This window comes from Dermacentor andersoni, chromosome 11 (genome assembly GCF_023375885.2).
Source record: "Dermacentor andersoni chromosome 11, qqDerAnde1_hic_scaffold, whole genome shotgun sequence".
Lineage (NCBI taxonomy): Eukaryota > Metazoa > Arthropoda > Arachnida > Ixodida > Ixodidae > Dermacentor > Dermacentor andersoni.
The window spans coordinates 111,867,033-111,884,724 of NC_092824.1; the positions used below are offsets into that span (position 1 = coordinate 111,867,033).

Genomic DNA, 17,692 nt, shown 5'->3' on the forward strand with positions numbered 1-17,692 from the left:
CATGCTTACCTGTGCGCGCATGACACCGTGCTGGTTAATTTAGTTAAAACACGTTGACTGGCTAGTTGGTTTGAATCCATGATAAAATATGTAAGCGCGATTGAACAAGGACGTAGAAAAAAGCACACACAAAGACAAATCAGTCTCTGTGTGTCTATTTCTTTCTACGTGCTCGTTCAGTCACGCTTACATATGCTATCATTGTTAATTTAGTTAGTAGGCGAATGTTTACAAGTTTACACGTCCGATAAAACTACTATCCTTACTTCGTACAGCTATCTACTAATTTGCTATCGCAGTCGGTGCTTCGCCTTTCGGGAGGAACTGCGAATTTTTTTGAGGCTTCGTTCCTACTCAGTCCCAAAGCATGGCTTCCGAGATGTCTCCGGGGCGCCTTCGTTGTAATCACGAAAGGAATGCAGAAAGGCTTTAATTTTTCCTTGCGGTTTATGTTCGCATTTTGCTGTAAGATGCCAACACAAATAGCATACCGGAAAGAAAGCACCAAATGAAACCGGTTTCGTGCATTTCAGTTTCAGTCGACGGATAGTAAAAGAAAAAAAATTCTAATGCATCGTATGTCTTTAGGGTCAACGACCAGTGGCCCTCGCTGGCCCGATGATTTCATATGATACACGCCGCTAGCTCCCTTGACGTCCATTTCAGCCTGTCCTCACTCGTTTTTCGCGTTTATGCATCTGATCAATGTTTGTATCCGTACCGGCATGCGCGCTTACGTTTGTTTCCACACTTTTCAATATTTGTTTACGTTTTAACCAATTGAAACATGTTCCACGCGCTTTGATAATTCGGGTAATATTTTACCGCGTGCAAAAAGAGGTATTTTACTTTAGAAATAATAGGCTATTATCTTATTAGGATATTCAAAAGAAGGAAAGAGTCCCTGAATTTTGATGTTTTTCATCGTCTTTCAAACAAATGATTGTTAACCATTTTAATTTTCAGAAACTCGCTTGATACTCTGAAAAGAAAAGCTGGTCGACAAAAGTAAAATCCCATTGTTTTTGTCTTGAAGAAGAAGGCTGAAGCTTCCAAAGTGTGGGCCACGTAGCACGAGTCCGGCTTTCAATACCTGAAGCAGCCATAACGTGAGACAAATGCTGGCTAACCTGTTTTTGAGTTTCGAAAACTTAGTTCACCACAAGGATGTTCATGTCCTTTTTCTTACTGCTATGTCTCTGTCCCTCATTTTCAGCTTCGAAGGCGTCAGCGCAACTTTAAGTAATATTCCGGCACAGCGTCGCATACACATGACTAAAAAACAAATTGTATGACAAATTTTAGCAGCGGGAGCATTGCAAGTCATTGATCATTACCAAACTCTCGATTTCTAAAGCTCTCTCTTTTGAACTAATTTTTACACACAAGGAAAATTGCCGTATCTGAGCAAATAAAATAGCGGTGCCAACGTTCCCAATTGCACCACGGGACAAACTATATATTGTGGATACTTACCTTATCGAGGTTATTGTGGCATCTTTTACGCAGTCTCTGTGTTCGCAGTAAATGTGTTCCACTCGCGTTAATCGAACCTGCAGAATGGGCAAAATGTAAAAAAGAAAGATGGCTGTGTATTTTTGATTTTCGCACGTTTCGCAGAATTCCTCATGATTGAAATTTGCTGTCTCCCACAATTGCGCCAATAACATGTAACCTTGCAGCTTTGTAGGGTAAAACGAAACCAATAATTAAGATTGCCTCCATACAATATACGTTGCTTTTCTTGTCGCTCAACTAAATGAAATTGTATGCTATAATTTTATGGCACTTTTATGACCGCGCTGCTTTTCTTTTTTTTTTGTAAAGATATAAGTACATGCACATCCTACGTGGCCGTTATGTGAAAACTTTTTGTACCCGCAACATAGTCTTCAGTGAATCCGTCCCCATGCAGGTGTGAAAAGTGCTCAAAGTGAAAGTCGTATCACACTGCACTCTGGGCTTTCCTAGAAATGCCAAGCTCGCTGTTTGTATAAGTGGCTTTGTCAATTCTTGTATGAACGAAGACAATTTTAAAGTGTTTTCTGTCAGTGTTCCTAATGTTGTTATATGTTGTGCAATTTCATTGTCCCCTGTTCTTGACATTTCTTACTGAAATGACCTTGTGTTGCCGCATTCGAACCCAGTATTTCATATTTATTGCAATCTCTCGCTTATATGTGACATCTGCTCATCCACCGTTTGCTTCTTTTATGTTTCACGTTAATTTGGATTTTTGAGTAATTTTAAATGCTCATAGCGTTCTAGCCTAAATAAATGGGATAGCATTTTCATGTTTCATGTGGATACATGTTTCCAACATCTCCACCTGATCCTCTGCCTAAATCTCTGTCTATCTATCTGTCTGTCTGTCTGTCTGTCTGTCTGTCTGTCTGTCTGTCTGTCTGTCTGTCTGTCTGTCTGTCTGTCTGTCTTTCTTTCTTTCTTTCTTTCTTTCTTTCTTTCTTTCTTTCTTTCTTTCTTTCTTTCTTTCTTTCTTTCTTTCTTTCTTTCTTTCTTTCCTTTTTTTTCTTTTTGCTTTCTTTTTTTCTTTCTTTCTTTCATTCGTTGACCGCTTAAAACAAATTCAGTAGGCCGAGGTAAAAGCTCCTGTGACGCATCTTGAAGAGTCCTTGTCCGCCTATTACAAAGGCAGCATGGCATAACGCGCACAACAAACATTTTCCCGGCTTTACAAATTTTGTGTTTGAACTGGAGAAAGAAAGATGGAGTTTTGTACTCTCCGGAGCTCATTTGCATATCACGGACGACGCAATACTGTTTCCCACTATTGTAGGGCTGCTTTGGGTGCGCGGGAAGCTTACATAAGAGGGTGGCAGTTTGCATAAGTACTCGACGGCTGTCAAGGCTTCGATGTAGTCGCACGGACTTGGGAAACTCAGCAAGAACGCCACGCGCTACCGTGTTCGGCAGCTGAACACGAGGTCCCCGGCTCGATTCCCCACAGCGGGGATCTCATTTAGATGGCGAAGAAATGCAAGAAATGCTCATGTTCTGTGAGTAGGTGCGTGTTAAAGTACGTTAGCGGATGAAAATTCACGCCGAGCCCTCCAATACGGTATGTCTCATAACCAATTATCGTCCTTAATACATTTGATAGCTTCGTGCAGAAGCCGGCGACAATCTGTACTTGAAACCGACAATACTGGCCTATAAGTGAGTGAGTGAGTGAGTGAGTGAGTGAGTGAGTGAGTGAGTGAGTGAGTGAGTGAGTGAGTGAGTGAGTGAGTGAGTGAGTGAGTGAGTGAGTGAGTGAGTCAGTAAATTAAAGTAAGTAAGATAAGTAATTAAAGTAAGAAGGTAAAAGGTAAGTAAGTAAGTAAAGTAAAAGTCAATAAATAAATGGATAAGTAAGTAAAAGTCAATAAATAAATGGATAAGTAAGTAAATAAATAAATACCGGTATTTCAAGTGTAATTTGTTCGACGTGACTCCGCCAACGTGCCTCATTTCGTTTATTTGTTCGCCCCGGCAATGATTACTTCATGGAAGATACAGGCTGCCGCTCGTATAGGGCGGCAAAAAATAGGTCACTGTCTGTCCTGGCAGACCATTTGGCAGCGCGAGATTACAACGGTCTGCACTTTCATCTTCGACATTCTTCGGACAACTGGGCCGACATAGCAGTGAGCCGAGCACTGCTCTGCCCCAGACGCCAGGCGACGCAGAGGTGTCATTTAGGTCACAATGACCGCATTTGTACCTCCTTGTGCGTCTTAGCGCATCCCAGCACGCCAGTACGGCTATGTTGTGCGTTCGCGCTCGCTAGTTCGATGCCAGGGCAGCAAACAAATGAACATCAGGTCGAGCTAAGGCGATTGTGCTTCCGTTTACTTAACATTCTAAGACGCTGAAGGCGAACACGGCAGTCAATTCTCGCAAGAAAGTAACATGGCGAAAACTTGGAGACACATTTTCCTCCGAAATGGTGAGCTGGGCGAGTTGTAGATTCGTTCGTGTGTGTGTTTCCTCTTTCGCCGGCATCGGATATGTCACAATTATAAAGCGGGCATTCCGCTATGCAGTGACACCCGTGTTACTCATTCGTCGTTTTGTTCGTCGCAAACGCTCTTACAGGCTGGTGCATCTAAATAAACGATGGAGCGCTTCTGTGGCTTGGCACAGCGTGCACCCTCGAGGCAACTTTCTTGTTTGGGTGTGCGTTAATGCTGTTGCATTAAGCACAATTGGACAGCAGTTTACGAGATATTTACTGCGTTAGTGCAAGCACCCACTTCGTTTTCCTCGTCGTTACTGCGGCCACGCTGAGGCAGAATTTATCTGCGGCGGTCCCTATCAATACTGTGAAATTCTATACTTCTGATCTTTCAGTCACGTTTCCTCGTTCCCCAGAGGACTTTGGCACTTAGTATAGACCCAATGTTGCTCTGCGACGTTAAAACCCATGAATCAATCAATCCAAATAAGAAAACAGGCCTATTGAATGACGCACACCAAGAGACGCACCCTTTCTCACTTGCTGTTGCTGAGCACTGTTTCTGCTCAAATCATGAACCAACCATCCAAAATGCGCAGGCTTATGTGTATAGCGTGGCCACAGTCGGTTTGCAAGCTCGTTTGCACTATGTACCAAAACGCTATGCCAAAACTATCTACTGACTCTTCTGTGTGTGGCCATCGTGGAAACGACGAGCCTCACGTGTTCGTAGCAGCTGTGAAATCTGTGCATTCGCAAGTGGTTTCCACCTTATAGTTCAAGTTTCGATAATTGCGGGAGTTTTACGTCTCAAAGCAATAGCTGTATACGCTTGTGCTACTGGGGATGGCGTAGTGTAATGGTAATGATGAAATTTTACACCCGGGGTTTTCTTACGGTGCATATAAAGACAGGTGCTTTTGCGTCGTAGCCCCACTACAATGTGGCCGTCCGCGGCTGTTCATTGAACCCTCGACTTTGTGCTCAGGGGCTATAGACACTGACGACTTCGGCCTGACGGCGGGCAATTGATCAACGCCAGTTCAATGTCTCCATCTGCGTACTAAATTAGCGCTTATATGGCAAGGCCCTCGCATGTTAATACGTGCGTGTCTTGTAACCTGCAACGAAGCACACGCGCCCGTGTAACGACGGTAATCACAACTTCCCCATGTGCAGACCCCGAAGCCTTCATAGCAATTCCGTTAGTAAAACTCTGCACCCACAGACACGTTTCATTATGCAAATAGCTTCGCGGTCAAGGTCTGGCAGAGCTGTTCTAGGCGTAACTTCCCAAAAGCAACGTTCAAACAACAAAGTGCCCAAACAGTAATAGGAAGCGAAGCAAGTTTAAAAATAAAGAAAGTGCTTGGTTGAACGTTCTCGCAGAAGCGGAGAGAAAACAACCAGGAACTATTTTCGAAAACACGTTGCAGAAGTGGTGCCGCACTTCACCGATTCCTCTTTTGGCTTAACCAGAGATAACCTCACACACAGAGAAAGGAAACGTTGAATAAAAAAGGCAAATAAGGGGTACGTAATAAGTTGAACACATCACTGCTCGGATTTATTGAAGCAATTTTTCTTTCTTTTCTTTTTGCTTTCTGTCGAAAAGCCCAGGCAACGGCACGCGACATAAAATGAGCCTTCAAAGTTCGAGATTCTCCGATTACTGAAGCTTGAGCGCCCTGTCGGGCCTTGCCACGCACTTAGTTATTCCACCGTCTGCCGGTTTGTGTTGCTCTGTTCTCGGCGAAAAGTTTTTGAATCGCCTATTTTCTCATCGGCTTACATGCTTCGCGGGCATCAAATTTCGGGCTCAAAAGTGGAGACCTTGTTGGTAAGCCACAGGAGACGAATTCAGAAGAGGTGCAGTAGAATAAGGCTTCGGAACCGATGACTTTGCGAACCTCGCTTTCCGATAAAGGAGGTTCTCCTTCACTGCCTTGTATTTGTGATTTCGCTCAAGGAAGTTCCATTTTTCACGACAAGTTCAGGCGCGGTAACCTTACAAGTCTTTGGCGCGAGTTGCAAGAAAATGCAGTGGCATGAAAAATCGCTTATGCTAGTCTTTTATTTCATGCAGTGTGACGATGGAGCAACGCGTATTTTATTTCTGCTGAAAGGCTGTCTGCAGTGCTGTACAAAAGTAGTTAGAGCAGAGTTATAGAATGGGTGCCAAGGGATTTGGTTTGGTTTGGTTTGGTGCCTACGCATATGGCTCAACCCACTACTGTGGCATCGGCCATGGATCGCGCGGCAGTAGGTAAGATGGGAAGAATACTTAGACTTTTGTAATTTAGATAAGATAATAAATGAATACTAATCGTTATCAATTTCCAGGCTGCATTATTTTAAAATTTGAAGTTAATATTCTTGTGTACGTGTTGAGTAAAGTAAAGCAATGAAATTAACAAAGCAGTTCCTTTGTTTCACTTAACAAAATAAAATATGGAATCAAATACATTCATATTGCAGTGTCCTGGTGCTGACGCCCCAAGAGACAGTATCACAGGGAGCGTAATGCTCCATCCAAGTTCGCGAAGGGGACCTTCCAGAACTCGTTTTCTGGGCCCATCGAACCTACGACATTCTATAAAGAAATGTTCCATAGTTTCAGATTAGTTGCAATAAAAACAATGATAGGAAGGTGCCAAACCAGATCTGTTCAATAAAATTAAACATTGGTATTTGACAACGCATTCTCGTTAATGAAACTTAATATTTTCTTGTTGAACAGTACTTGCTGTGCCAAGGGAGAAGGGTAGCGGAGTCAAGGACGGAAGAGAATGAGGTGGCGTGATGAAATTCGGAAATTCGCACGCATAAAAGGGGGGTTAGGTGGCCTTTGACGGGGGTCAGCATCATCATCATCATCATCATCATCATCATCATCATCGCCCATTGCAGGGCAAAGGCATTTCCCATACTTCTCCAACTACCCCTGTCATGTGCTAATTGTGGCCAGGTTGTCCCTGCAAACTTCTTAATCTCATCCGCCCACCTAACTTTCTTCCGCCACCTGCTACGCTTCCCTTCTCTTGGAATCCAGTCCGTAACCCTTACTCACCAACGGTTATCTTTCCTCCTCATTACATGCCCTGCCCGCGCCAACTTCTTTTTCCTGACAGGGGTAATTGGAGATTACTGGGAGAGACTTTCGACCTAGAGGGGATACAAACAGGCCGATGATGATGGTGCTGGGGGTGGTGGTGTTGGGGATGAGGTTGATCGAAGAAGTAAGGTAACCACTGTAAACTGCGGTATACCTTAGGATGTTATTTTATTTGGTTACACGTTATTCATCTCAGAACGCGTAAACGTGGTGCAATAATCGGCGACGAAGTATTGTTTTGTCTATTCATTTATCTAACTCAATAAATTACAGTTAAATATAGTGGACTGCTCCATTCAAGATGAGTGTTAAAGACACGTTCATTTAATTGACTTCTTGAGAATGCCAGCAGTCTCAACATATGCGTTTCCAATATTTTCTTGATGTACGGTCGGAACAAAAATTTAGGAACCACGGCATCACCGAAAAAAATTAAGATGTCATCTAAAGCACAATGGTGCGACCTGGAATTCTCTGAATGCATTGTATTTATTGAACCATCTAACGCAGGCTGCACTACTTGATTTCTACATGCATGCCTGGTCTGTGAAGTAAAAACCTTTTTTTTTGCTTGCGACTGTACATAGGTGTTCTGCGTGGTCTTGCCCCGTATTGCCAAAGACCTGCTGTGAAAACTTTTGATTCACCATGAAGCGGCTCTCGCTGAAAATTTGCGGTCAATAGCTTGAAAGCTCGTGCTTGCTTTAGCAAGTCAAGTTACGCATTGTAAATTTTTGCTAGGCTGAACTCAACTTCAGCATTAGCTTACTCGTTTCAATTACCGCAATAGTAGTATATGTTCTAATGTATACATTAAAGATATTCAAGCTGATCAAAGTTAATTACAAATTTACCACTCGATTATCGCACAATATTTGTTGTTCAGTGGTGCGAATAATGTAGTTGAGAAAGAATAAATTCATCTGTTTTTATTGAAGTGCTTTAATGAGTCTTCACTGAAATGTCTTCGCTTAAACATCCCATATATCTATGATTGCTACTGACGACTGTTATTTCATTCTGAGATATTCTTACTAAGCAATCTGTACACAGTGGCTCCGTAACGATATATTGATACATGCATATTGCGTGTTTCTTGTGGCCGATGTACGTGGGCGCCCCGACGAAGACGAACGCTCTCTGGCTCTCGAGCTGTCGGCTGAACTGGCCAGCGCTGCAGTTATCTATTGCAAATATATTTTGTAAATACTATCCAGTCTTAATACTTTGTTCGCGTAACAATATTGACATGCTTTTTTAATCTGCGCACAGAAGTTTGCTGCACTTTTTTCTCACTTGCCCAGCTATCGTTCAGGTGGTCATTTTACGTACTGTTATCGCATGTCCACCGCCGTCATTACGTGTTCCATATCCGCCACCATGGTCGTGAAGGGGTGCTGAATAACATGCAGTACACATGCAGAAATAGGCGATGTACAATATATAACGACTATGGCGTTATTTCCGGCTCTGCAATTCCTTCCGGTGTATGTAGCCTGCAAAAGCATAGCCTTCGAGAACTGATTATCTTACTGTGAGAAAGCGGCCGCAAGAAGTTCAATTTAAATATCACCGAAACCCACGGAAGTGAATGGGAGGAAGGCGCCACGGTAGCTCAATGGTACTGCACTGCATGCGTAACTGCGGAAGGTGTGGGTTCGACTCCCACTTGCGGCAAATTATCGTCAACTTTTATTTCCACTTTCCTTATTACATGTAAAGTAACTGTTGAAATATCGGTAAGTTTTACCTCCGCTTCCTCCGCATTCCTTGTCGGTTTGCTTCTACAGTTGTAAGAAAAATTTAGCCTTTCCGTTTTCATTTTTCTTGTCGCTTATAAATGTTGTCCAAAACATGGGGTTATGACGTGTTTACGGCACCTGAATTGCTTTTGGTGCATGCAGCCAGCAATAGCGTAGCCTTCGAAATATGTTTATAGTATCCGCAGAGATGACAGTCACTGGGGCATGGACCTGTACACCACCTATTGCATGTAGAAAGGAAAACTTATGTGACTGAAGAAAGATAAAAAAAAAGACAAAGACGGCAATCTTTCGTTTCGCTGGGCATGCGAGACGAGCTATTATGTAAAAGTGATTATTAATCCCCGGCTCTCCTTGCGTGGGTCGCATTTGCTTCATAGGCTACAAAGCGATCTATATTAGGAACAATAACGTGATTTGCAAACGCATTTGCTTTCAATGAGCAAAGTTTCATTCAACGCTATAGCTCCAACAACCCGTCCTTGAAATATTTAATTTCCTCTCGACTGTAACACTTCAACAGCAGCACTTTTCAAAACAAAACAAAACAAAACGAATTGAATGTTGAAGCATGTTTTTCTTGTACGGACACCGGGGCCTCTAAGTGAATTGCGCTGCCGCATGTTCTTATGCTTTTGAAGGTTTTTAATAAGCCTTGAAACAGACGCACGTGCTGAGTTGGCGAGAATTGGAGGCAGGCCGGCTGGCGTATGCAGCAAATCGGCTTTTAATGTTGAGTTAATTAAATGACGGCCATTTATGCCATACGCTCTTGCAGAACAATCATATTGCGGTGCGGCAGACTTCAGTGGTCCACTGTACTGAAAGCCTTGCGCCAGCTGCTGTAGCAGGCGTCTCCGTTATACGTCAAAACGCTTCTTAAAGGGAGTAGTCGAAGATAATGACTAAATGAAAGAATAACTCATTGTGGTTATAGGCCTTATTTGCATTTACATTTAGCAATAATCAAAATCACACAAACTGGAGGGAAAAAAGAACTTTTCTTGCACCAAGAAATCGTGTACTTCTATTTGCATAGTACATTTGTTCTTCTGGCTCTTTATTTTTAGCACATTTGAAGATCCGTGAGGTAGTCTTTTTTTTTATGACTATAATGATTCATTTGCGTCCAGCGGTTGGCGGTAAATTTGGCAAAGTTTCCAAACTCCTTTAGAGTCTCTCGCTTTTTCACCATACAGTCTTTGAAAGTATGTAGACGTACTTGAAGGGATTCCAAGCTAAAAGAAAACGAAGGCGGCAATTTTCATGCATTCCCTGAAAGTAATTTTCACACACCACTAGCATAACCACTAAAGTTCCTGTGTCTATTGTTGGCGAGGTTAAAAAGCAGAATAAAAGTGTTTCACTCTGCCACTTTAACGCTAGCAGTAAGATTAAGTCGACCTTTCGATGAAAGGTATATATAAGCTGGCTTTGATGACCGAAGAGAGCTGGTAACTCGTAAACGCTTTTGTATAGCAGCTCGTATCGCATGCCCAGCAAAATGAAAAAAAAAAACCATATATATATATATATATATATATATATATATATATATATATATATATATATATTCTGTCTACATATTTAAAAAATAAGCAATAATCCAGCATTCACATGCTTCTGCTCAGCAATACTGTCTGTTGTAAATGTATACTTTAAAATCCCGAGAGATAGTCCACCTAAATTCGAGAGACAATAGAGTCAAAATATGAGGTGGACTAACTTTTGGTATGGTGGGTAACTTTCAGGTGGTCAATTTGCAATTATTTAAAACCGGGATCTTAGTCAGGGATGGGTTATCTGTCGGGACTGGGGAATCACTAGCATTTTTTGTTAGTTTGTTTACTCCGGCAAGAAGTTGTGCTACGCAAAAGTGGTGACAGCTTTCGTTTTCAAGCTTGTTTGAGATTCTGTACGGGAACTTTTTGAATGGGCCATGTGTCTGCTTTCAATTATTAAGACATATAGTGGATACAATAGCCCGAAATAGACGAGTACACCGAGACATGGACAATGTGCACCACATGACATGACAAGAACTTTATTTGAGTCATGAGGGACTGAGATCTTCGGGAGCCAAAGCCGAAGGCGCCCGAAGACCAAGTCGGTGGCTCCGCCCACGATGGGACCGTGAGATCGAGTCCCGCCGCAATGTCGTGGGCCCTCTGGACAGCCTGGAGTTGAATGTGGAAATTGCAAGCGTCAGTTTATCTGCAGTTATCTGCATTTTTTTTTTGAACGGACGACATGTTATACTCGGGTGGGCGTAAATTGAAATACATTGGTGCTTGTAGTGCACGGTGTTTGTCTTTCCATACACCGCCGTGTATATAAATATGAGTGATATAACGAGAAAATGGTAGGCCTGATGTTGAGGGATGGGAAGGAAGCGGTGCGGATTGGAGATCAAACGGGAGTAGCCGATATTATATAGCTGACCTTAAGAGGAAGAAATGAAGTTGTGCTGGCAATGTAATGCTTGTGGCGGATAACCGGTGGCCTATTAGAGTTACAGAATGGCTGCCTAGGGGAAGCGTACTCGAGGATTCCAGAGAACTGGGCGGTGTGGCGAAAGTAGGAAATTCGCAGGCATGTGGCAGTGTCAGCAAGACAGAAGTAATTGGAGAACACTGGGACAGGCCTTCGTCCTGCAGTGGGCATAAATATGTCGATGATGGTTACGATGCTAGGGACGCGGTGTGGTCTCATGTTTGTCATCGACCCGCGATAACGCTGAAATTCTGTTACATTAAGGAGCATTCGAAGACAGCACCTCGGCGTGGAAAACATAACATTGCACATTTTATGCACACTGGTGACCGCACTATGTGCGTATAAAATAGACACACATTTAGTGGGCAGTATAATTGAGTCATTTGCTTGTGAGCTTGATACTTTGATACTTGGTATCTTGATACTCAGAGATTTTGGGTTGTAAATCGCCCCTGCTGGTGCCTTGCTGGTGCCTGCCGACACACTCCTGCCAAGCTTGAAGTTGCAGAGTCATAACCTCAGCAACATCGAACATAAAGAAACTTGCAGACTACGCGAGTAACACGGAAACTAAAGATACGCCTTATGTAACACTCACGCATGCGCGTGCAGGCACGCACGCACGCACAGAGAGAGAGAGAAAGAGAGAGAGAGAGAACGCCTCGCAGAGACGGAGAAAGCAAAACAAGCACAAACAATAAATATATGACTCACTCACAAGAAAAATGAAATTCATTCGAAGTAACAATGACCATATGTCGCGTTCCTTGCTTTGAACGTGTTCAAACTGATAACGCCTCTGTTATTGTGATAAAAAACAGGATTACAAACGCCATTGTCCTTTCTGGAGTCCTTTCATGGCAAAGTGCGATTTAACGAGGAGCGTTCCAAGTAAAAACATTCGCTTCTTCTATTTTTCACTCTTATATTCCCCCCCCCCCGCCCTTTTGAACACTTCTACATTTACTTTTTCTCCCCTTGCGCGCACGCAACGAGTCTGTACTCGTTCCATCGCTGCCGCATGAGGCGATACCCCCTCCCCCTTCATTCCACTCGGCCTGTGCTGTCATGCGCTTGCATCAAGTTGCGCCAGGAGCGCTGCAACAGCAAGACGAGAAGCCCTTCCCGCCCGTGGCTCTGGGTACAGCCTTTCATGACGCCCTTTTAGCCCTCCGACGAATTACAAAGCACGTTTCTCCCCGAGATACGCTCTTCACGCGCTTTTCAGGGAGACAGTTCTCAATGCGTGCAGCTGGAGGAATGGTGCAGTTTGTTAACTGCCGACACGTGGGTGGATGTTAAACGTGAACTAAACGTCTCCTATTGCGTCACGGCACAGCGAATTGATAGGTTTTCTTTTTTTTTTTTCAATGAGGTGGTGTTGCGCAAGACTTCGCGCTGCGCTAAGGCGTCTTATACATGCGCTCTCGAGCGATCCAAAATCACGTGCATTGCCCCATGTTCCCAGTAAAGAAGAACGGACGCAGCTGAAAGCTTATCTGGCGAAACTTCCTAGAATCTAGTCCGCCGCGCCGTTTCTCTAAAATAGAATCAGGCTCCGGCCTAACACTTCGTAAGAAACTCTTGTTTTACTGTGGAGCGTCGAATGCGAGGCTCCCAGTGCTTCGAACGCGTTGCTTCGAGCGACGACGTAACTGCGCCTTGTCTTTTTAATCTCGCTTGCATCCGTAATCTGTGCGCTGAGGTACAGAAGCCTCGAGAAAAGCAAATGTTAACGTGAATTTGATGGGCTTAATAAAGCTTTTGATAAGTCTGCTTGCCATAAGATTTACATGTATAGCTTGAATTGTTATACAAGTCATTGCTGTGCTTTTCGACTATATCCTGGTTTCTCTAAATGTCGTCTACTGAATACTTCTTTTTTTTTTTTTTACAGCTGCAACTAGACGCGACATCGTTGGGTCGTCTCTAGTTCGGACCTTGGCGTGAGTATTCCTGCACGCACACGCCCACGCACCCGATTGCACTTCTTGAGGGCTAGTGGACTGTACGAGGGCTTGTGACTGTTAGCGAAAATTCCTCTGTGAGCGTGTTCACAATTACTGCCTATCATTTTGCCGATCTTTCCTTTTTTTTCCCTATCGGTTATTCACCCATTCCTCTCCCGAAGTACAGGGTAGGCGACGGGGTACGCCTTTGGCTAACCTCCCTGCCTTTCCATTTTCGTGTCTGGCTTTCTCCTCTCTGGCTCGGGTTGGCATTTACAATTTGTGTCTGGCCCTACCCATGACACACGGGCTAACTAAAGTTCTTTGAATAAAACCCCATCCGGCGACGCGAAAGGACCCCTTACAAAAAGGAGTTTCCCCGCTGAAACATGATATACGGTGTGGTCTCCTTCATGTGTTTTCAGTAAGGAGACGCAGAAAACACGTGACGCTGCTTCCTTAAACAGAAACTGGCGTAACGTTTAAAATTATTGTACTCAATCAAATAAAAAAAAAAAGATGCTGTGACCTAGCTTTAGTCTCGTCACAGAATTAGGCAGATTTAAGGTGAACTTTATTTACAGTCCGCCCAGCTCACTTTGCACATGTTCAGGCATTGCGGAGCTGCCGTTCATTTCGCATATTTGACAGCGTGTCAGTCGTACGCCAACAGCGCGCAGCCAACTTGGCTGCAAAAGCACAATCGATTCGGCAGCGGAGCCAGGATGGCCTTTTTCCCAGCTAATTTTTGTTTTGTCCAGTACTGGAATGAGCGTTGCGTGAGCGCATACTGGCGTTCTCACTGCGGAACTGTGTGCGAGTTGTCAGTATATAAGACCGCATGAACGAAAAGCAAATGCCGAGCTAGAGAGGCACACAGTGCGTCCCAGACCTGTTAAACCGGGAACCATGCGAATCATGCTGCCCCGTATGTCCCATATATGCTGCCCCATATATGTCATTTGTACTGTATCATATTGTATCACTCATTGTACATTTCGCCTCACACGTTTTTAACTTATACATTTGTGCATTGCATGCTAAAGTGTACAAACATTATTCTGTCCCCGTTGTCATGGATATGGGCAAGAACCTTGTCAAGCTGCAAAAAAGCAGCTTTTAGTTCTTGTCCTAGTGTTCATTTTTTTTGTAAATGAATGAATGCTAAATAAAGATTGATTGATTGATTGATTGATTGATTGATTGATTGATTGATTGATTGATTGATTGATTGATTGATTGATTGATTGATTGATTAAGCCGGACGTGGACGAAACCACAGAGTGATGACGCGCTGCCGATGGCCAACATGACACGATGGTGATGATTATGGTTGTAGCAATGGCTACAGCGGCTTCAGAGTATCGCGATAGTAAAAAATTCACTACCGGACAAATAGCGTTACTGCAATGTTTAAAATCGTTCTTGCAAACACTACATTTATAATTGAGGCCCCATTGTGTTTCTTCAAGTTTTGTTGTCGATGAGCGGCGCGGGGAGGTTATTCCCTTTAGGTCCACCAATGAGTTTGGGTATTTGCGTTTCCGCAAGGGACCCTAACCAAAAATGAGATACTACTTCATCGTGTATCACGCTGCGTGAACGCCTTTCTGGCGGTCGTCGCCCTAGTTCAAATACCTGTGTCATTGATATTACTCTTACGGCATTGAAACACACCTGTGTGCGTCTCTCGTAAGGCTGGAGCGACTTTTTAACACATGTTGTGCTTTTGTTACCCTTATGACCACGAGCGCCACCGCACAGCATTACCCCGACTAGATTGAACACTGTTTTTGAAGCGAGAACAATGAGACCATGGCTGTGTGCGTCTTTCCGCAGAAAACAACGAAAACATTAGTACCGCCCAAGTTAACAAGTCTCTGTGGCCGCTTATAGACTCGGTGTGCGCGTTTATGGGTGCGTGCAGCTAGAGCTATTTTCCTTCACTGTTTATTCCTTTTCACCATATTATCCCCTTTCCCCCAGCGCAGGTTAGCAAACCGGATGTGCGTCTGATTAAGCTTACCGAGTTTTCTTGCATCGCTTTTCTTTCTGTTTTCCTTTTTCTGATGCATACATTGCTGCCATAAAACTCTAGATGGCAGAAAACGTTACCGGTGTAGCTAGCCCAATGTGCCTGACGTCACAAAGAGAGGTAGCGGGCATTGTCATTTATAAAGAAGGCGTTGGGTCGATGTGGTTCTGCAGCGCACTTGTTTGTCTGATTTGCTCGAGTTCGTGTTGCCAATGCCAACAAATGTCTTTTAGAATTATTGACTAGAGCAGGCAGCGGGGCATCACTAGTGCAAGCACAAGTAAAACCTGCTCTGCACGCAACCTTTCGACCCTCTGCGTTTCTTTTGAAGCACGTGCTAAGGACCGCCTTTATGGTTACTCGCGGCCTTCCTAGGCACACAAGTGCTAGTAGCATTTTGTTACCGCGAGCACACTGTACATTTAGGGGAGAGAATTTTCTGCTCCTCTTGAAATTCCTCCGTAATACAGAACAGGAATGTGAATGGTGAGCCACGTAGGTGGGATATACTAGAAAGAAGACGTGTACAAGATCGTGCGCAGTCTGTTGCGCCCAGGTTCAAATCCTGCCTAATTGGAATAATCTTTCACTGAGTTATCGCATGCTTTGTGTTATCCGTTGCGTTGTACCACGAAATGTGTTGTGGTAGCAGATATATTGCGACAGGCTTCAAGACCCTACTCCGCCTCACCCGCTGCGGTAGCTCAGTAGCTGCGGCGTACATTTGCTGAGCTCGAGGTTGCGCGTTTGATTTCCGGTCACGGTGGCCAAATTTTCATACAGGCGAAATGCGAATGCGCTCGTGTACTTAGACATAGGTACACGGACAGGTGCGCCCGGTGATCTGAAATAATCCGGAGCCATGCACTCATGCGTCCCTCACAGACACAGAGTTCCGAAGGGACGCTAAATCAATCAATCAATCAATCAATCAATCAATCAATCAATCAATCAATCAATCAATCAATCAATCAATCAATCAATCAATCAATCAATCAATCAATCAATCAATCAATCAATCAATCAATCAATCAATCAATCAATCAATCAATTCTACTGCACTTAGGTGGCGCTATAGCATAGCAATTTCCAGCAGCTTCTGCAAGACTAGCCCCGCCTACAACAAACTGTCCTTCTCGTCATCATTTCCAGACATCATAATGAAGAATGAAATAACATTGATATACCTCCTCCCATCTTTCGGATCATTGCTTTTCTTCTACGTACAGCAGAAAAGAATGCTTTGAGACTCGTTATTTACCGATAGAGTATAACAAGCGCTTGTATGCTTCCGGCAGGTTGTGCCTGATGCGAGAGATTTCGCAATTGAGTACTCGTTCTCAAGAATATGACGCTTGCAACAGCAACACGTATCGGTACTACTGCGCGCTCACCTATGCTCCGTTTCCCTTGATTACTGCACCGCACCGTCAGCAAGACGTGCTCTTGCGCTTAAGGCTGGGCTCAAGAGTTAGCCAATGACGTCCTGATGTGGAATTCCACGTGACACAGGGACACATGCATTTGTATGGTCGCACTGCTGATTAGCTGACGTCAGCTATAGTTTCTACAGCAAGGCTACATTGTCAAGCGAATCATACATTTCAGGATCCGCTGTTTACTATCTGCGGTGTGAACTAATGAGTCGCATCCGCTTTTCTTTGGGTCACGTTCTCGTGCTTACCTTTCGTTCACACGGCTAAAACACCTCATTATCAGGGCCACTTCAAAAGTAACTCTGAAACCGCATTGCTCTTAGCATTATAAAGGGCCCTACGATGTTGTAAATCGGTTCAGCGCTGATAAAAGACATGATATGCATATTCAAGAAGAGTAAGTATGCGTTGAGCTGGGGGTGTGCAATTTTGTCCTGTCCTTTTTTTTTTTTGCTTTGGGATGTGCAGCAGAGCTAGCGTAAACGCTTCTATACAAGATCGCCCTGCAGTCATAAGGGCGACGAGCAGTTGCGGTGTTTTGTGATGTCGATGTCCGGCGATTCTAGTATGGCATCATAAACGTGAAAACATCCCGAGTTCTCGGAAGCTCTCGAATGTGCCCCGGGGTAGTTTGCGCAGAGCTGCACATAACTTAGGAAGCAGACTCTTCAGAAGGGCGAGTGCCGCTGTGAAGTGGCTTGTTCGTTAGGAAGTGTGGCTTCGGGGGTAATCAACTGTACACCTGCAGTACAAAAAAAAAAAAAGCGAAATAAATACTCGCAGTTTCGCCCGTAGGGCGTAACACTGACGACGACATAGATGATTAGCGTTGCACTTAACTCGTCGGATGGTGTTCTAACTATACGCGGATGCGCCAAAATTTCTGGTTCCCTTATAATCTTTAACACGCGGTGCAAGGCATGTGATGGCATCGCATACA

At 43.9% G+C, this 17,692-nt stretch overlaps 1 long non-coding RNA gene across 1 annotated transcript in view; it reads left to right on the top strand.

The window, feature by feature from the left end:
- The window catches only part of LOC129386937 (uncharacterized), a 428,157-nt gene that overhangs the window by 247,264 nt on the left and 163,201 nt on the right, over positions 1–17,692 (top strand). The window contains exon 3 of the long non-coding RNA XR_008614266.1: positions 13,230–13,278. This is a non-coding gene — a long non-coding RNA (uncharacterized lncRNA). The remainder of the gene's footprint in view (positions 1–13,229; positions 13,279–17,692) is intronic.